Below are 14,620 nucleotides of genomic sequence, written 5' to 3' on the forward strand. Positions count from 1 at the left end.
GAGCAATAGTTACTATAATTTAGCAAGAATATAATACATCTCACCATGGTGGGGAACACCTGTAACCCGTGTGCCTGCTGGGTCTGCTGTCTGGGTGGTCACTGTTGATGTGCAACTTCAGGGCTCCTGCTCTCCTTTCTTAGGGTTCTTTCTCTTTAAAGTGGACTTTGGCTGGACAGCCCTTCAAAAAAGGGAATGTCTTCAAACAGAGGACTGTCCTCCAACAGCCCTTCAAAGGGAGGACTGTTCTCTTGACATGTGGCCACCCTAATTGAGAGGCTGTCATCTCTACTTCCCTCCAGCGCATCTCCCTTGGCACCCTGGGAGGAAGAGCCGAGGACTGCCACCCAGCTGAAGGAGGATCTCTGGAAATGGGTGACAAAACTGCAAATACAATATAAAGAAGTCCCCGTGGAGACTAAAATATCTGTCCCTTTAAGTATTCTGTGTATCTGTCCCACTAGCCTGGCCCCCATTTCAGAGCAGATACCGTGTTCCACACACAAGCTCAGAATTCCTTTAATGTTTTCCATCTATCAGGCACCAAGAGGAAATGCCTCCCATGCACACCACTTCTCCTATCTACCGGAGCAGTCATCCATCGGCCAGAGAACCAAGGGCCTGCTTGGTTCTCTGCCAGGAAGAACATGGAAAAGGATATCACAGCAAGGGACGGGGGAGACCAACCTGGCCCCATACAGAGAATGCCAGAGAAGGAACAACTGCAGGGCGCTCGCTTTGACGTTCCCCGCCAGAAGAAACCTCTGTAAGAGCTCTGAAATGAAGAACTGGTTTGGCCTGATGTTTGCTCTTTCCCCCCCTCCTCCCTCCCTGTCCCTTTTCCTTTCGTGTCATGTCTTTTAGATTGTAAACCTGAGGGCAGCGTTGGTCTTCCTCTCAATTTTTGTAAGCCATGCTGGGAGTCTTATCTGACTGAGGAGCGGGGTAAAAATGCTGCAGACAAACAAATAAATCTGTGAACAGCTCACGGCCAAACCTTGCCCTCGTACATGCTGAAACCCACATCTCCGTTATATCAAATCCGCAATCAAGGAGAGATAGACACGCAGAATGGGAGGATTCTTTCAGTCCTGCCAACCCCCCTTTCTGGAGATACAGCAAGGAAGCTGGGGCTTTCGCCAATGGATTTTGTCAGCGTTTTGGACATTCCCCTCGCCATCATGGAACTAACTCATGAGTAATCCATGGACCTTGCAGGTAAGTATGGAACCCCTCTTCAGAACTCTATCACATAGGTTATTTAGGGCACAATTCTACGCATGTTTAGACAGAAAAGAAAGTCCTACACCTCCCAACATTCCCCAGCTAGTCATGCTGGCTAGGGAATGCTGGGAGTTGTAGGACTTTTGTAGGACCTTTGGGGAGTAAACTATTTTGTTCTGCTACCTTTCTGATTTCACTCTCATTCCTTATCTTTAAACTCAAGAAAGCATCTTAATTGGAACTTGGGGGGTTGATTGTATACTCCGACATCCCAAGGATGTCTCCCTTCCTTGCCAGATTGTTCATCCATCCTACGCACTTTGGCCTCAAGGAGGCAACAGGGTGGACTCTGCCCAGTGGTGACTGGGACAGTTTTGCCATCTTCCCAGGTAAAAACTGCAGATCCCCTCACCCCATTGAAGAGAGGGTGGTGGGAGGAGCTGTAAGTAAATTTGGGACACACTGCAGACTGCCTACCTTGCATGCCCTGGTGGTGTTGTGAGCTTCCTGGAAGCACCTGGCTGGCCACTGTGAATAAGAGCATGCTGGACTTGATGGGCCTTAGGCCTGACCCAGCAGCCTCCCTCTTATGTGCTTAATGGGCAGTATCCATATCCTGATGCACATTCTGATATCCAAGACACTCTGCAGAGTGGAGATAACACGTCTCAAAGCACATCCCATTGAAAGCCATGGACAGCATAAGTGTGTTCTGATGAGTATCCTGTCCACATCCACAATACTTAAAAGCCACGATATCCAAGACACTGTGCAAGGTGAGAATGTGCACCTGAATGCACAACCCATTGAAAGCAATAGACGCTATACACATCTGGATGCACGTTTGAATGTATATGCTATTTACACCCACAGTTTCTAAAAGCAAGGATATCCAAGATAATGAGTCAGAAAGCTCCATACAAATAAAGAGACACGTTTTGTGCAACCCCGTTCTTCATTAATTTTGCTGCGTGCTTAGTTCATATCTAACCTCTGTTGACAGAACAGGGCACTTTTGCATATTTGCACAGTAAGGTGTTTTGTTAATTAGAGAGCATACTTTTGTTGTTGTTGTTCAGTCAGTCAGTCGTGTCCGACTCTTCGTGACCCCATGGACCATAGCACGCCAGGCCTTCCTGTCCTGCGCTCTCTCCCGGAGCGTGCTCAAGTTCATATTCATTGCATCCGTGATGCTATCTAGCCATCTCATCCTCTGCCGTCCCCTTCTCCTTTGGCCTTCAGTCTTTCCCAGCATCAGGGTCTTTTCCAGGGAGTTTTCTCTTCGCATTAGGTGGCCAAAATATTGGAGCTTCAGCTTCAGTATCTGTCCTTCCAATGAGCACTCAGGGTTGATTTCCTTTAGGATGGACTGATTTGACCTCCTTGCAGTCCAGGGGACTCGTAAGAGTCTTCTCCAGCACCACAGTTCGAAAGCATCAATTCTTCGGCGCTCAGCCTTCCTTATAGTCCAGCTCTCACAGCCATACATTACTACTGGGAAAACCATAGCTTTGATTAGATGGACCTTTGTCGGCAAGGTGATGTCTCTGCTTCTTACTATGCTGTCTAGGTTGGCCATAGCTTTCCTCCCAAGGAGCAAGCGTCTTTTAATTTCATGGCTACAGTCACCGTCTGCGGTGATCTTGGAGCCCAAGAAAGTAAAATCTGTCACTGCTTCCATTTCTTCCCCTTCCATATGCCAGGAAGTGATGGGGCCAGATGCCATGATCTTCGTTTTTTTAATGTTGAGTTTCAAACCAGCTTTTAAACTCTCCTCTTTCACCCTCAACAAGAGGCTCTTTAGATCCTCTTCGCTTTCTGCCATTAGGGTGGTATCGTCTGCATATCGGAGGTTATTGATAATTCTCCCAGCAATCTTAATTCCGACCTGTGATTCATCCAACCCGGCATTTCTCATGATGTACTCTGCATATAAGTTAAATAAGCAGGGTGACAATATGCAGCCTTGTCGTACTCCTTTCCCAATTTTGAACCAATCGGTTGTTCCATCTCTGGTTCTTACTGTTGCTTCTTGACCCTCGTACAGGTTTCTCAGGAGACAGGTAAGGTGGTCTGGTATTCCCATCACTTTAAGAATTTGCCAGAGTTTGTTGTGATCCACACAATCAAAGGCTTTAGCGTAGTCAATGAAGCAGAAATAGACGTTTTTCTGGAATTCTCTTGCTTTCTCCATGATGCAGCGAATGTTGGCGATTTGATCTCTAGTTCCTCTGCCTCTTTGAAACCCAGCTTGTACTTCCGGTAGTTCTCGGTTCGCATACTGCTGAAGCCTAGCTTGTAGGATTTTGAGCATCACCTTGCTGGCATGTGAAATGAGCGCAATTGTGCGGTAGTTTGAACACTCTTTGGCGTTGCCCTTCTTTGGAATTGGAATGTAAACTGACCTTTTCCAGTCTTGTGGCCACTGTTGAGTGTTCCAGATTTGTTGGCATATTGAATGCAGCACTTTAACAGCATCATCTTTTAGGATTTTAAATAGCTCGGCTGGAATACTGTCATCTCCGCTAGCTTTGTTGTTAGTAATGCTTCCTAAGGCCCACTTGACTTCACTCTCTAGGATGTCCGGCTCAAGTTCAGTGACCGCACTATCATGGCTATCAGGGACATTCAGATCTTTCCTGTATAGTTCTTCTGTGTATTCTTGCCACCTCTTCTTCATCTCATCTGCTTCTGTTAGGTCCCTGCCTTCTTTGTCCTTTATCATGCCCGTCTTTGCACAAAACGTTCCCTTGAGATCTCCAATTTTCTTGAAGAGATCTCTAGTCTTTCCCATTCTGTTGTTTTCCTCGATTTCTTTGCATTGTTCATTTAAGAAGGCCTTCTTGTCTCTCCTTGCTATTCTCTGGAACTCTGCATTCAGTTGGGTATATCTTCCCCTTTCTCCCTTGCTTTTCGCTTCCCTTCTTTCCTCAGCTACTTGTAAAGCCTCCTCAGACAGCCACTTTGCTTTCTTGCATTTCTTTTTCTTTGGGATGGATTGAGTTGCTGCCTCCTGAACAATGTTACGGACCTCCGTCCATAGTTCCTCAGGCACTCTGTCTATCAGGTCTAATCCCTGAAATCTATTCCTCACCTCCACTGTATATTCATCAGGGATATGATTTAGGTCATACCTGAACGGTTTAGTGGTTTTCCTGACGTTCTTCAATTTAAGCCGAAATTTTGCAAGAAGCAGCTCATGATCTGAGCCACAGTCAGCTCCAGGTCTTGTTTTGACTGACTGTATGGAGCTTCTCCATCTTTGGCTGCAAAGGACATAATCAATCTGATTTCGATATTGACCATCTGGTGACGTCCATGTGTAGAGTCGTCTCTTGTGCTGTTGGAAAAGAGTGTTTGCTATGATCAGCATGTTCTCTTGGCAAAACTCTATTAGCTTTTGTCCTGCTTCATTTTGTACACCAAGGCCATGCCTGCCTGTTATCCCGGTGATTTCTTGACTTCCTACTTTAGCATTCCAATCCCCTATGATGAAGAGGACATCTTTTTTTGGTGTTAGTTCTAGAAGGTGTTGTAGGTCTTCATAGAACCGATCAACCTCAGCTTCTTCAGCCTCAGTGGTTGGGGCATAGACTTGAATTACTGTGATGTTGAATGGATTGCCTTGGATTCGTACTGAGATCATTCTATCATTTTTAAGATTGTACCCCAGTACTGCTTTTCCCACCCTTTTGTTGACTATGAGTGCTACTCCATTTCTTCTAAGGGATTCTTGCCCACAATAGTAGATATGATGGTCACCTGAATTAAATTCGCCCATGCCTGTCCATTTGAGTTCGCTGATTCCCAAGATGTCGATGTTCAATCTTGCCATCTCATGTTTGACCACCTCCAGCTTACCTTGATTCATTGATCTTACATTCCAGGTTCCTAAACAATATTGTTCTTTACAGCATCGGATTTTCTTTTCACCACCAGACACATCCACAGCTGAGTGTCCTTTCAGGTTTGGCCCAGCCGCTTCACTCTTTCTGGCGCTACTTGGAAATTCCCTCTGCTCTTCCCCAGTAGCATATTGGACACCTTCCGACCTGAGGGGCTCATCTTCCGGCGTCATCTCTTTTAGCCTTGTGATACGTTCCATGGGGTTTTCTTGGCAAGAATACTGGTGTGGGTTGCCATTTCCTTCTCCAGTGGACCACATTTTGTCAGAACTCTCTGCCATGACCTGTCCGTCTTGGGTGGCCCTGCACGGCATAGCTTATGGCTTCACTGAGTTACGCAAGCCCCTTCGCCACAACAAGGCAGTGATCCATGAAGGGGAGAGAGCATACTACTGTGGTGTAAAACAGAGAGCACTAGACAGGGACTTCTTAGAAATTCCTTGACACAATTCGTAGCAAAGAGCAAAAATAACGATTAAGGGCTACTGACAAAACGAAAAGCATCTATTGCTTATGACAGATTCAAACCCTGCTGGAAGCTGGATATGTGTATGCAATGTAACAAATTATAATTACTTTGGCTTGGAAATTTTTAAGCAATGTGGAATGATGGAGCATGGAGCATGGAGCAAAGGAGTCACCAAGTGCCTTCAATTTCCCGTTAAGCACTGTCTTCTCAGCAGGATGTGCCGCTCTCTCACTGCATTTGTAAATTGGAGCCCATAATTCAAATGCAGATTTTTGTCAAACTAAACAGTGAGGGATGTTGTAATTTAAGGTATAAAGTTTTGGTGAATTGATTATATAATTATACTACTATTAAGTTTTGGTGAATTGATTATATAATTATATTACTGCTTCCCAGCCCTGTCCTTTTGCGGCCCTCCAAAGGTTTTCTACATTGCATTTCAAGGGCCATGTGGGAAAACACTGTTACAATGTGAGGTGCTCTCACTCCTGAGTCCTGCCGAGACAGGAGAAAAAAATCCAGACTGAGAGCGAAGCGTGATGACGGGGAGAGACCAGCCAGAAGTTCAGTCCTGTTCTGGCTCAGGCCAGAGAGCAAACCGGAGGCCACACCTTATCCATGACCTATTGCTCTTCATAGGCTGGTTGGCTGGTTATCCTGCAGCTTCTTTGGCCAGAGCATGCTGCTGGCACATTAACTGAATCCCCGCCCAATACTCTTCGGATCACAAATGCACAACAATCGTAATGCAATGCAATCGTGAACAAATCCCACTCGATTCAGTGATGCTGACTTCCAAATAGGCATGCACAGGATTGGACTGAAGGTATAGCCCTTTTCAAGCATTCTCCTTACCGTGTAGAAGCAATGCATGAGGAAAGGTGGCACTACGGGCCCTCCCCTCTCCGTTGTCGCATCATCACCTTGGACTCATGGACTCTTCATGTCTGAAGAGGCAAGCTTGGACTCATCTTGGACTCTTCATGTCTGAAGAGGCAAGCTTCCTGTATCTGTGGAAGCTCTCCATGAAGTTAAGAACCCTGGAAAATCAGATTAGGGCCATGGGGGGGGGGGGCTTTAAGTCTTAGCCACTGCTGTTGTCCCAATCCAAATTGGCACCCCTGTACCTGTAATTTACATTACCAAATTTGTTTAATGAATCACTTTGGGGCAATGTAAATTGCAGACACAGCGCCCCCCTCCATTTGATCAGGATTGCACAGGAGGAAAGGGTTAAAGCCCCCTACCCCCAATGCTAGCATCCCAATCTAGATCAATTCTCTCGCATTCACTTTTGAGTTAAAAAGAGGTAGCTGCTAGCTGCATCTTTAAAGTCGTGTGGTTTAGCTTGAAGAGGGAGGAGATTCTGAGGAGGCTGAGAGAGATGGCAGAGATTTGCAAGAGAGCAGAAGATTGGAGAGAGAACAGAGAGACCGAGGAGCGTACAAGGAGGGAGTGGGTCCAAAGGAACCACCGAGAGAAGACTGGCAGAGAAAGAGGCGATGACCTTCTGCCTGCGCAGAGCAGAGCTCGAGGCCTACGCCTTTCAGGGGAAAGGAGAAAGTGTGGGAGAAAGGGAGGGGAAGCTTGTCTTATTGGTTGAGCAGCCCCTGCCAGTCAGATGATGTTCACACTGACCCCTGCTAGGACGTATGTTCTGTGCAGTGCAGAGAATCGGGTGCAGAGAACCTGCTTGTGGAGCCCTGCATGGACCAAAGCGCGGCAAATCTGGTTCCTTTAAAAAAAATCCGGTACTCCCCCATTCGCTTCTTCTTCCGTTGTTGTGAAAACACTGCCCTAGTTCTTGTCCCATGCCCCATCCCCCGCATTCTGAAAAATGGCCCTCTGAATGTTTCTCCTATTCCCTTTCAGCAAGGGGGGGGGGTAGTAGGATGGAGGCTCTGCACACTGTTTCTGGGGCCTGGCGTTCTTCCCTTTCACCCATCCCCGACATGACTGCTTGAACCCAGGTTCCATACTTCCCCTCCAGCAGATGCGGCTGCCATTCGCAAGTCAGTGTGGACGGCAGCAGGTAGGTGCTCTGTTCCAGGCCCATTTCGCAGGGCGGGGGGGCTTCATTCCGCCACGGATTTCGGGGACCCAAATGCACTGGCATTCGGCCTCACCGAGATCCATGGCGGAATTCTCTGACATCCCTAGGAGGAAGTGAGGAAGGTACCCTGCCTGGGTACCCTAAGCTAGCCTGCTGTCTGGTCAGCTTCTATGTGTGGAGTGCGTGCGCACGCAATGTTGTTCTTTGCGTCAGGCAGCAAAATGTCCTGGGCTGGCCATCCCCGATGGCACAATCTATCCCCTCTTGCATGCCCAACTCTGCACAGGTGGGAGAGGGGTTCTTGTAGGAAGTATGTTGAGCCTCTCCCCCCATCCTCACTGCTACGCCTTAGCTAGGTAAGTATTGCACTGGGTGAACATCTGAAATACACCTGGCCGTGGATGGAAAGTTTTTCCATGTCTCACACAGAGCTGTCCAACAGCTCCTCTCCTCTCCAAGACTTGCATGGATGGAAGGTTGGAGGCAACTTGTATGAATGTCTGTCCATAAAAATAAATCTCTGCAAATCCCAAATCTTTCATCTTGATATGTTAGTTCCTCCCTGTGCATGTGTGTGTTGGTCATGGGGGATCATTCATATTCTCTCTCTCTCTCTCTCTCTCTCAGTCTGTCTCTGTCTCTTCCTCTCTGTTTCTCGCCCTCGTCCTCGTCCTCGCCCTCTCTCTCTCTCAGTCTGTCTCTGTCTCTCTCTCAGTCTGTCTCTGTCTCTATCTCTCTGTTTCTCTCTCTGTTTCTCTCTCTGTTTCTCTCTCCCTCTCTCTCTCTCTCTCTCTCAGTCTGTCTCTGTCTCTGTCTCTGTCTCTGTCTCAGTCTGTCTCTTCCTCTCTGTTTCTCTCCCTCGCCCTCTCTCTCTCTCTCTCTCTCAGTCTGTCTCTGTCTCTCTCTCAGTCTGTCTCTGTCTCTACCTCTCTGTTTCTCTCTCTCTCTCTCAGTCTGTCTCTGTCTCTCTCTCGGTCTGTCTCTGTCTCTGTCTCTGTCTCTGTCTCTGTCTCTACCTCTCTCTCTCTCTCTCTCTCTCTCTCTCGTCTCTCTCCCCCCTCCCCCTCCCCCCCCTCTCTCTCTCTCTCTCACACACACACACACACACACACACACTCACACACCACCTGCAACTTCAGCTGGTACAGTCCAGGAAAAGCCTTACCGCTTGATTTTGCTGATTGCATACAATGGTGTTTTTTAGTTGTAAGTAAGCTCTCTTGTTTTCGATAAACTGCCAGTACCACTCTGTTGCTTTAAAGCTTACAGTGGAACAGCCATTACAGGATCCTCTCAACAGCCTGCTGAATCATTGTTTTAATAGTATTAATACTGATTTTCATATGAAAGATCCGTCATCTATTGAATCACAAACACCCATTTCTGCAGTAGTAATGTGTTCCCCAGCAATCTCCCATTCAGCAGCAATGTGGGATGACCTTACACCCATTCTTCTCTGCGTTGCTAGCTTTGAAAATGATTTTTTAAAAATAGTCCAGTGTTGTCCATCCTTTTTGAAAGCAAGAGTGCCGTGAGTAATTCCAGAGCGTAAAATGGCATTCATGCTTTGGAGTGATATTGCCTCCGAATATTGCATTTAGAGTGATATGGCCAGTTATGGATTACCAAAAAAGAGGAATTATCACCAAAACAGGACAAAAGAGGATTTGCATAACATTTGCATATGCTAATATATGCAAATTTAGATGTTGTTATTGTAATTTAAATAGAAATACAGTGCATCTCAGTGTAGCGTGGAAGGCTGCGACCAGGTGACCTGTGTGTCTTGCTCAGTCTGCTGTCCATGTGCTCACTGTTGATGGGCAAACTCAAGACAAACCTGCTTTCCTTTTATTATGGTGATTTATCCTTAAACAGGATTAGTGCTTTTGTTTTTTAATTTCTGAACTATATTACTATTTGATGGCTCTGATATATCTTAATGTGTCTTGTTCTGTACATGTGAGAGCAAAACCCTGAAAGGTGGTCCGTAAATATGTTAAATAATATATGGATAAGTTACAAAGATGTGAGAGAGACAGGAGTTTCATTCACGTAGCCAAATTTTAGAGAATGAGAGACTCCACCATCTGTGAAAACTGTGAGTACGATGTTTGTGGACTATCACGCCTTCAGACTGACAATCAGTTTCCTAATATCTTAAGGGAAAAATGGCAACTTAAACACTGCTTGTATTGATACAGGATAAAATGAGTTATCAAAACCTTCCATTAGTCATCTAATGATACCCTTGAGACAAAACATTATATCATCCTCAATAATCACAGATTTCTTTTGCTGACATAACAGGGAATCCTCTAAATGTTTAATACTTTCAGAAATGGGGATGGCAAAACTGTGTGTCTTTGTGGGAGGCACAAGGAAAGGCTGTTAAGGGTGCAATCCTATGGGTTATGCCTTTAGTGGATGGAAGCCTTTGATCTCAGAGGCTTCCAAGTAGGGGTGTCAGAGAATTCCACCACGGATCTCAGTGAGGCTGAATGCCAGTGCATTCGGCCCCCTGAACTCTGTGGCGGAACAGCCTGCCACCCCCCCCCCTGCGGATCCCCCCCGGGATGAGACTTACCTGGGGCGGATGTTCCCAGTGGCGGCGGCTCTGGCGGCTGGTCTTCCAACTGGCTGCTGCCGCCGCCATTTGCAGTCTTGTCTTTTTTTTTTTTTTACAGAGACGTGATAGGCTACGTACGTTTTTATGTAGCCTATCTCGTCTCTGTAAAAAAAAAAAAGACGAAGAAAAATAAGGAATGCAAATGGCGGCAGCCGTAGTTGCCGCCATTTGCGTACGCGTTTTTTTTTTTTACCCAGACGTGATAGGCTACGTAAGTTTTTATGTAGCCTAAAACGTCTGGGTAAAAAAAAAAAAAAAGCGTACAAAAATGGCGGCGGCTACAGCCGCCGCCATTTGCGTTCCTTATTTTTCTTTGTTTTAGTCTATGTAAATATTTACGTAGACTAAGACGAAGAAAAATAAGGAACACAAATGGCGGTGGCCGTAGCCGCCATTTGCGTATGTGTTTTTTCCCCCCCCTTACCCTGAGCCCTCCACGGCCGGAAATCCGGCTGCGGACAGCCCTGGCCTGGGCCTGGCCGGCTGCTCTGTGGAACTGCCACAGAGCACAGCCGGCTTTTGAGGATTCCGGGGGGGAGGACCGGACCACCTCCCCCCCAGCGAGGATTCCAGGGGGAGGGATGGAGCGCCTCCCCCCCCAGCAGAACCCGGCGGAGCCAGGTAAGCAGGGTTTCGTACACCCCTACTTCCAAGTATCCAGTGCTCTATTGGGCTACTTCCAGCAGGGCAGGAAGAGCAATGGAAGCAATTTTTGCCTCTCCGTCCTCTGTTACCCCTCCTTTTTTCCTCTAGATGGGCTTCTGAGCCCATCTAGAGTAGTCGCACTGGCCGGGGCTGGAGACGTCATAGAAAACATTGTATCTTGGCCCCTCTCCTCCCCGCTCACTGGAATGCCCTGTTGCAGACCTCTTTGAGGTCCTCTAAAGCTGCTTTTGTGACCTCAGAAAGCTGCTGGCTCTTTTTTTCCCATGGTGGCTACAAGGGATCAGATTCCAGCATCCCTCTTCCAAGGTTGTAGCTGTGTCTACGGCCAGAGCCGAGGGACTCTGAAGAATCCTATGTCCTTGAGATGCTCTCTGGGGACCATCGGATTGCTCTCCCCATCTTATGCATTTTAAGAGTTTCAGTTACAAAAAATATCCATAACCCCGTCATAAATGTCTGCTTCTTCCCCCTTTGGAGAAATTCTGTATTATTATGGTGACTCTAACTATATAAAATTAGCACGATTATGAAATTATAAAGGAATTCCCACAAAAATACATTTTCTAGCCACATAACAGCAAATGAGTTCCTCATGGCTTTTCTTTTTCTTTTTTTTTTGGCAAGGCTTCAATAGGTATGAAGACTTGTTGACTGCTTATTATCATATTACTATTTTGTTGCATGTATCCTTTTTTTCAGTCACTTGGAATTAACTGCACCATACCCAGTGACTATCAATGTCACGCGGGTGTCCTTTGCTCCTCCAGGAAATTCCCATTGAAAAGAGGACTCCAAACATTTGTTCTGGATTTGTTCTTCTATGGTGCACATTTTGCTTTTATTACATGACATGACAGATGAAGCAGAAGAACCAAAACAATATATGAATGAGGAAACTCTGTGGAGGGAGGGATCTGGAAGGACTTGCCGTTCTTAAGAACAGAGGAAGCTGCCTTCTACCAAATCAGACCATGGGGCCATCTACACCAGCATTGTCTACTCTGATTGGCAACAGCTCTCTAGGGTCTCAAGCAGAAGATTTTCCCAGCACCTGCTAGGTCTTCATGTCATCACTTACTGCAGTGGTTTACTTTTCAAACAGTGCTCAGAGAAATCAGTGGAGGCTGGTGGCTCTGATTTCAGTGCCTTTTCTGGGTTTCGGTCAGAACCAGCCAGAGCGCTAAAGGAACTATCCAAGGTGCTGAACCCCACCCTAAAATAGGTTCAGCACCGTGGATAGTCCCTTTGGCGTTCTGGCTGGTTGGATTCACAGCCCCACCAAATCAGAGCCACCAGTCTCCACTGAGAGGAACATTTTGGAAGCTTATCACAGTACCGCAGTGAGAAGTCACTACGAGTTGGAAAGATTCCATAGAAGACATAGAAGATCATGCTGCAGAGTGGTTAGTGCTAACCACGAGGAGAGCCCCTGCCACACGTGCAGGTAACCACAGCCTGTAGCGTGATTAGCCTAACCACTCACTAACCACCATGGTTACCACTAATCTCTGCAGTCCTCTGGATGGGCCGCCATACATCCTAGTGGCCTCAGCAGAGGAAGCTGCCGTTGGTGGCCATTTTGGTGTCTCAGCGGAGGAAGCTGCCATGGGCAGCCATTTTGGGGCCTCAGCAGAGGAAGCTGCCGTGGGCAGCTGTCTTGGGACTCGGCACTGTGGCAGCCATGGGTGGCCATTTCACGGGGGCTGGGGGCATGGGTGCCGTTTAAGGCAGGGATGCTGCTGCTTGGCCAGTGGCCGGCCGGGAGGGGATATATTCCCTTATCGTGGCGGACACAGGTGCTTGTGCCTGGGAGTGCTAAGTGCTCAAGGTCGCTGTGCCAATAACAGCAGTGTGGCATCGAAAGCATATTTTCTCCCTGTGCATTTCTCCAATTTTTGTACGGCAGGTGGGGATGGAGAGTGAGGAGGCTGCCTCTATGTGTTGCTAGGCAGATTTTGACCATGGAGATCTGGAGTGCTGGCAGGAGCGGCTGGGCCAGTTTCGGCCACTCTTGGCACAAAGCTCTATGGTAGCACTTAGTTAACCACAGGGGCCTGTTCAGGCATCATGCCAAGCCATGGTTAGGGCTGCTAGCCATGTTGCAGCAAGTGGTTAATGAGCATGGTTAGTCCATGGTTAATAAACAACCATGGTTGGGGAAAATGCCATTCAGACACCCCCCTAAGCCATCATGGTTAGCTCAAAAATGCTAACTGACATGGCTTAGTGTGATGTCTGAACAGGGCCAGCTTGTCTTCCAACATTTCTATCTGGAGAGGACGGGCCTTGCCTCGGTTAGCCACGCACTCATGACATCCAAGCTGGATTGCTGTGCACTCTAAACTGATCTGCCTTTAAAGATGGTTCAGAAGCTCAAGCTGGTGCAGAACACGGCCATTTCAGTGTTGGTAGGGGTGAAGCCAGATCATCAGACATGTATACTGCACCAACTGCCCTAGTGTTGCCATAGTGTTTCCAAGCCAAATTTAAAGTGCTTGTTTTAATCTTTAAAGCCTTAAATGATTTGGGACCAAGAAACTTGAAGGACTGCCTACACCCATATTAACCCCTGATAAGTTTCATTTCTTCAGGTTTGAAGCAGTACTTTTGGTTTTGGGGGAGGAGGGTATATAAAGAGCATGAGAGAGCCCATAAGAGCAGAGACAGCCAGACCCTGAAGTGAGAGCAGAGACTGAAGAGTGAACAGGAAGAAGCAGCTTAGAAAAGTCTAAGGACAGCTAGGGTAAAGGAACTTGCGTTTTGTGACTTTTATGTTCTTTTAATGCCTTTTGTATCACTCAGCTCTATTGTAGAAATGCCAGCTCTGTTGTTATTTGCTAGTTTTAAATCTACTAGTAAACTGTTGTGGTTAAACTCTCTGTCTGGTGTGTCACTCACTCCATGTCTACAGCAGTGGACTCCACATTTTTTTGATCACACCCCCATTAGTAAAAAAAAAATTGAGCACCCCCCCTAATATATGTATATTTATTTATAAATGATACACGTGTACTACTGTATTAATATATTATGTATATTATAAAACATACACAAAATAGAAATGAAAAAGGATGAGATAAAGATGAAATAAATAATATTTTAAAATTATTTATTAACGGTACAAAAAACCATTTGCTCTCACTAAAAAAAATTATTATTAATAATATTTTTTAATCAGGGCAATGTAATTAAATATGTTCCATTATTTTTGAAAATCTTGGTTTCACACTTTGTGATACAGCAAATCAAAAATCTGTTTCTAAGTTCAGTTTATTTTGATACTTGGTTTTAATGGCCGTCATAACTGAAAGACACTTCAGAGATACGTAGATCCAAACGTAGATCCAAATTTAGTAAGTGCATCATTGGCTGCGCTTACTAAATCATGATACTCATTTTCAACCCCATCCACTAATTATTTAAACATAGGTTTTTTGTTGAAATTCAACTAGTAAACTTCCATCTTCCCTGATGTCAATCGGTTGTTCTTGCAAACTAATTGGAAGGTGTTGCATTTTTATAGTTTTAACGAATGGGTTCAAAACCCACGGAAAATCTTCATTTGGAGGTTTTTAAACAGGTTAGAAAATGTCGTTTCCAAGTTTTTAAAGTGTGCAAGTATGAGAGTTTTTATAGGTGACAGATTTTTTCGGCAAGAAAAATCACATACCAAT

Source organism: Heloderma suspectum, chromosome 7 (genome assembly GCF_057233095.1).
Source record: "Heloderma suspectum isolate Gila_16-S chromosome 7, 16-S_ref, whole genome shotgun sequence".
Taxonomy (NCBI): Eukaryota; Metazoa; Chordata; class Lepidosauria; order Squamata; family Helodermatidae; genus Heloderma; species Heloderma suspectum.